The sequence below is a fragment of the Squalius cephalus genome, assembly GCF_949319135.1.
Source record: "Squalius cephalus genome assembly, chromosome: 14".
NCBI classification, from domain to species: Eukaryota; Metazoa; Chordata; class Actinopteri; order Cypriniformes; family Leuciscidae; genus Squalius; species Squalius cephalus.
Window position 1 is genome coordinate 24,994,115 of NC_137135.1, and position 6,858 is coordinate 25,000,972.

General features: G+C 38.0%; 1 protein-coding gene across 1 annotated transcript in view; it reads right to left on the reverse strand.

Moving 5' to 3' along the window:
- elf1 (E74-like ETS transcription factor 1) overlaps window positions 1-6,370 on the reverse strand; it is a 39,329-nt gene extending 32,959 nt beyond the window's left edge. The window contains exon 1 of the mRNA XM_079892914.1: window positions 6,012-6,370. The gene's annotated coding sequence lies outside the window, so the exon portion shown is untranslated. The remainder of the gene's footprint in view (window positions 1-6,011) is intronic.
- Window positions 6,371-6,858: the final 488 nt, after the last annotated feature.

The window sequence follows — 6,858 nt, forward strand, 5'->3', positions numbered from 1 at the left end:
ACATGCCTCTGCTGACAAAGTTCAAAGACACACCTTTCCTATACAGCCTAAAAATAAAAACCAGCCCACTCGCCTTTACTAGCACTGCATGACTGAATCCAAGCTAAACACAGCCGAGCCACAAGAAGGCCTCATTTTCTGCTGTGTGCCTGTTTTAAAACGTAGATGGCACACTTTGGTTTTCCCCATATCCGGAGTGGATCTTTTTTTATTCTATTTTTTTCTGTTACCTCCTATAAATTTACTTCAAATGAATTGCTGACATAAAATGTAACTGTGGCTTGAGTACTCTCAGGAATGCTAATGTACACTCATTCCTAGGTTAAAGTTAATTTACTCTAACCAACTGACATGTTTTGTCTTGATATAAAACCTTTGATGTTTGTAAGGAGACCATCAAGTAAATTGTAAATGTCTCATTTTCAGTGATAACAGAACTCCATTGTGCCACTTATACTGTAAGATGTAAAACAGTGGCATAAGAGGACGGGTCCAAAAATAGGCATAGCCCTGAGATAATTGACAAAGACAAAGCACTTCTCAGGGCTGGTCGTGTTGTTTGTGAGAAACTGAGGTCAGGTGGTGACTGCTTCAAGAGGCTTTGTGCACAAAGAAAAGCCCTCCCTCCGTACCATCCTGGTTAAAAGCAGTCCTCAAAGGACCAAGGGGCAAGAGAAAAGGGCAGTGGAGCATTCTAATTAAATCCAGACAGAAGGAACATTAAGTCATTCCATGAGGAAGATGCTGAAGTCTTGTAACATCTATGGTTTTAAATGGAGATAAACATGCCTGAACTATGTGCCTGAAAAACAAGGTTTTGCTGAGAAATTAGCCTTACCTACAATTTTCACTACAAACATGCCCTTCTCCAGTCCTTGGTGACCAGAATTCAGTTCATTGCGTGCTTCAATACACTGACAGAATAAAGGTTAATTGAATGCCACACCACAGTCCACAGGATTCCAAGGTAGAAGCCTTTGTAAATATGATTGTGGACCAAAAGATTACATCTGGTCAACCTTGAGTAATCCTGTCAGCTAAGAATGACAAGAAATGTGGAATTATGAATAGATACAACATTCCATGACTTCAGAAAGAAATGAGTGGATGTGAAGTGGGATAGGAGGAGTTTCAGAGGAAATTCCGCTACTGCACTAAGATGCTGAGTCATTTCTTCCATGATATGTGATAAAGTGTCCATGACTCTAACAGGTAAATAAAGATACTCCCACTGAAGAAGAAAAAAGAACCCTCCAGCAATTTAGACTTACATGACTAGTTTTATACATTAACCTTCAGCTCCACAGACTCAAGATTTGTTATCAATGTAATTTAGCAAATTTCTAACTACTTGTTAGGTAATACGGCAAGTTCATCGTCGTTAAACAAAAACAATTGTTTTTAGAATGTTTAGTTTTAGAACAATTTATAATTCTGAACAGTAAGAACAATTTGAAAATTCAAAATGAAAATTCTGTCATTATTTACTCACATTCAAGTTGTTCAGAAAAAAAAAACCCTGACTTTCTTTCATCTGTGGAATACACATGTTTAAATGTGCACACATGCAAACAAACATGGCTGAGGGCAAGATTATTTAAAATATTTATTTTTGTGTACAACAGGGGGGAATCATTTTTGAACTGTCCCTTTAAAACGTATTTTGAAATCTGGATGGGTTGTTTGTGCTGGATACAGTTAACAAGATTACTACAATCAGGTATGTGAAAGAAAGGAAAATATAAGTTTACACCATTAATGGTGTAACAATGCCATCAAGACATCAATGTCTTCTTCATTATCTCTTTATGATATGAGAGAAATATTATTTGGTCTGCAGAAGAAAGTTTCTACCTCTTGCCAGATAGTATACGATCCTCACAAAACCTCAACCAATTAAACATTACTCAAAGAGCAAGGCCAACATTCCACACAGTTCAAATCACACATCTGTGGATGGAAAGTATTGACCAGAGCAAAGAGGGGTGAAAAAAACAATCTAACTAGACAGTTGACACTCTTTAAAATGACTAAATTTTAAACTAATTCTTTATCAGTCTAACTCGTCATTTATCTCAGACTGTGAAAGTGCCTGTGCCTTTTACTCACATTATAGTGAAATACAACAAAAGCTGAGCCGCTAATGATGGTTGTGGGGTCTGTTTTAGAGCTTAAATGGTCAAATGATATGTTTTCTCTCTGAGGACCAGACACTGGAAAGCATTATGCTAGATGAATACCTAATGTCTCAATCTATTTCAATTATTTAAATCCAAGCCTGAGGGATGAAAGAAAGACCAATTGAACTGAAATTGGCTTTTGAAATAATCAAAATAAATAATTAAATAGCTACAAAGTACATGTTTTTACTTTGATTGCTTTATTCTTTCCCTGTCTAGCAAGACAGTCGCTGAATGGACCTTTTACTGGACGGAGTTGCTCTGCCAATGGTGAGCAGTACTAACAGACTCCCATTTAACGTGCCGTGATACTTCACACATTAGACAGTTTTTACTCTCAACTGTAAATCAGCTGGAAGAATTAGTCACATCTGCCACTTTAATGGACCATCTAAATCTCAACATTTACACAACATCTGACCTACGTCACTTCTTTCACACATTGACTTTTATTGAAAAACAAATGTTATAATGTCATTTGAGGTCTACTGAAATAATGACGTTTTGGGACCTGAAAACATGAACGTAACTTCATCGATAGATAATAGGTAACTTATTGAAGATAATTGGCATTTTACAAAACTGTCTCTATATTAAAAATTCTGTCACTGGAGAGCAAATCCAGCTCTTACCGAAATCAGCCATCAGCAATAAGACGTGCCTGGCTAAAAAATACCCAAGCTTTCCATATTTCTCTTTCCTTAGTCAAAACAAAGGCAGTCGTCCTTGTATATGCTTAATGAGACTCCCACATATTTGGCTACTGCCATCTGTACAGCAAGGTTACAGCAGCATGACTTCCCTCTAACCTAAATATATCATTCTATTTCTTTCTAAATTAGTTATGCTAATTTGGTAAGGAGATGCATCAGGCGTCAAACCAAGATGACTTGATGTCATCCTCTTGAGTTACTAAGAACTATTTCTCGACAGTAATTTATATAAGAAACAATACAAAAAGTCCCTAACTTCTCTATTCCATGTTTATTGTCTAATAAAAATGCTAAGACATGAATAATTAACAGAGTGAAGGACAGCAACAACTTGGGGTATTCACTGAACTATCTTAGTTTGTAATATTACAAACAGTGAAACTAATGACTAATAAGAAAATCCCGATTTGTGTCTATTTATTTAATGTAATGTGTCATCAGGGCAATGATTTTGTGTTCTGCGCAATTGATTTTTTTTTTTTTTTTAGCAATGTATATGTATACTTGCTAGAAATATTTATATTTTTAAACAAATGGGGTTAATTTTTTTTTTTTTTTTAAGTTTACAAACTTTTTTATCAATATTTATTTTCTTGACAGTAGGAAATTACACGGATATAATGTAACACCACAATTTCATTAATCACTTATTTGTCTTTAGTTTTCAACACATTTTCACTGTTGATTTCGATGTCAAAAATCATTTTTGCATTTTCAACAAAAAAATGTTGTTGCTGGCCAACTGTAGCAAGCTTGATAACATTATCTTTGCAGGAATTTGCAACAACAATGGTGAATGCATCACAGAAAACCAAACCTTAGCAAGAAATAAAAACGGATGTCCAGAATTAACCAATCGGTTGCAGTGGCAGCGCTCAGGCCCAAAAAGCCAAGTGACATGTCTATCAATTGATCTTGGGTCATCCTAAGTGTTGTTGAGCTCAATATATGAACACCACCACCTTGTGGAAGCCTATGGACTTTACATTTCGCCCACCCACTCTACAGAGACATAACATTTGTTTTGTTCTTGCCATTGTTATAGAACTGAAATATTAGTCACAGTTTTCAGAAATTAGGCTACTCAATAGACAATGTCAATACATTTTTGCACATGCTGTGTGTTTGGTGAAGTCTTTCCCACAGAAAAATGAGGTGTCATCTTATGCACATTGTCCTAGCACACTCCAGATATCTTTTGCTGATGCTCGTAGTCTGTCTGCAGAGGCGGCTCATGTTGCAGCAAGCTCTCAGCTGATGATGCAGTTCCTGGATGCAGAGTTTATAAAGACTGATGTCTTCAAATGTGGAGACAAATCAATAGCCAGCCCATTAAGTCATATCTCATGTGATTTTCTTTCTATATACCATCAGACCAAGAGCAGAGTGGAACGAGTTAGGTCAATCTGCCCTTTTTAACTTTCCTTGACTTGGCTGCATATTCCAAGGTGGGCAGATGGGAGTCACTGTCATGGCCACATATTCCAGCACTGGGGATGTTCCCTACATAGAGGCTTCCCACATACCTCTCATTGTCATTCTGGGTTATCTCAGCCACGTGCCTCATCTGCTAAAAGAAGCAGTAAGAGCATCTGAAAGCCCCTTTGTGCCTTCTGGCTCTCCAGTTCAAAGCCACAATAGGGTCATTGGGCATGAGTTCTGAGACACAAAGTCATAAGGAGAAAAGGGGACTGTATTTCTAAAAGAAAAGAGTCAAGACAGCACCAACTGGGGTATATTTAGAGCCTCTCATTGAGGATAATTAGTTTCAGAAGACTGGAATTTCCAGCTATCTAAAGGCCTCTAGGGTGTGTGAGGGCTGGGGAGGGGGGGATGTTGTAATGGGAGGGGGTATCAGAACCAGCTGATAGCATTTCTGGATCAACCGAGCTGACTAATATCACATACTCCCAAAGCAGGAGAAAACAAGCACTCCCTGACCTCAGCACCACCCAATGGCCGAATGCTGAGAACACTACAGCCAAAGAGATTCTTCAAAATGCATGTCTCACAGGGGAGCTTTGTATCCCCCCAAAAAAATGTAAACATCTGGCAAACATTTAGACAAATAGACAATGGGTGAGACATCAAGCCACAAATAAAGAAAACAAATGAAGACTACTTTGTGGCAAATGAGTATGGGAGTCTCATCTGCATCAGCAGATGGATTTGATACTCTGTTACAATATGAAATTACACACAAATTGCAACATATTGTAAGAAGCTAAGTTGGAAAAATAACTAGGATTTGAGGTTCAAGGCACTTAAACCCTTTTTTAATAAATAAATTAACCTAACATCAAATACAAAAAAAAAAAAAAAGAAGATATATGTAAATAATTAACTATGTGACAAGACAATAGGCAATCTGCTAGAATATGTTTTACATAACAAGCTGATCACTAGGTTGTATCGGATAAACAGCACTTTTGCCCAAACATCAAGGGCATTTTATTCACTCTGTGGCATTTTTGCCCCAAGCCTTGGCTAATTTCTTATCCCGGTCACAAGTAGTGATAAAGACACAAAGACAAACCAGTTTTATATATAAACATCCACATATGAGTGCTGGTCTGGATAAAAACGCGGATGCACCACAAGCCCAAGCACTGAGGACTGGAAAACTGATTGTTCACACTCATGTGAAGCCCTTACTGTGTCTTGACCAGCGATGTCAGCCTGAGACAAGAGATTCTCACACTGAACTAGTCATTACGGTCACATGTCTGTAATCATGCTGGAACAACTCAGTGCACAGTTATGGGAGATGGGTACAACAGAGCAGTAGGTTAAGCTATCATATAGGGCTATTCAGATCAGAACGCTCATATAAGATCAGAATGATGACAACATGTTGGTTTAGTAGAATGTCAGCAAATCCAAGTGGCTTCCCCTAACTTCCCCTGAATGAAATAAACAATGCTTGTACATTCAAATACATTGCGCAGTCACCGTTACAATAAGAAGAACTTCTAAAAGACATCCTACATCTGAAACGCACCTATATGCTTTGAGAAATAACTTTAAAAAGTGCATAACAACTATAATATCTTAAGTAAAAGCTTTTGCAATTACATGAACAAGTTAGAGAGATGGTACACACTTTACAAACGCTTACCTTCATCTTAATGTGCCATAATTTACATGTTTCAAGGTTAAGTAAGTGATAGAAACACTTCGATCATTTCAGTGAAACAATCCCTGAGCAATCTGTCATCGTCCGAATCCTACTCCCCGATGCAGTCCAGTTAATAGAAGTGACTTTATCCTCTTTGGCAAAGACAGAATCTTCTAAAAGCGCATTGTTTTGGAAGCTATGAGCGAGTTTCGTCGCTTTCTTTTGCTTAACATAAGGTTACACTGTTTTCAATGCGTGGGGAATTCCTTGCGCTCACATTTTCCCTCGAAAGCAATTGGTCCAGCGTTCCGCATCTACACTGCAGGCGAGCGACGCGTCAAACGAAAACGCTCCCATGTAATCAGCGAAGTGACGCGTCTTTCAGGGTTGCAGATGGGATGGGTGACGTCGGCACCTTGTCGACCAATCAAAAATTTGTTTGTGTGAGCAGTGTTTACAGTTTTGCTCATTTTCATTGGGCTATGGGACGGCATAGACAAAAAATGAGAGACATCTCCAGTTGTTCCTTCAGTTAACATTTTATCAGCACCTTGCATTTAAACAATTTAATCCAGAGTGACATTGCACATATAATATCGGATATAGGCTACACATTATTTGGGTTAAAGTGATAATGGCGGTAAAAATATTGTCTTTGTTATGAGGCGATCTTTCTATGTTGGCTGAATACTGTCCTTGTCCCGCAGGTGAGTGAGCGCTAATTTGTTATATCGAACAAATTGAGACAGTCCCTTAACAACACTGCGCGTTAATTTGTGATTTCAAAAATTGCAGATGACCCCTAAAGGACACAGTCTGCCCCGCCCATTATCGGAATAGCCTGTTT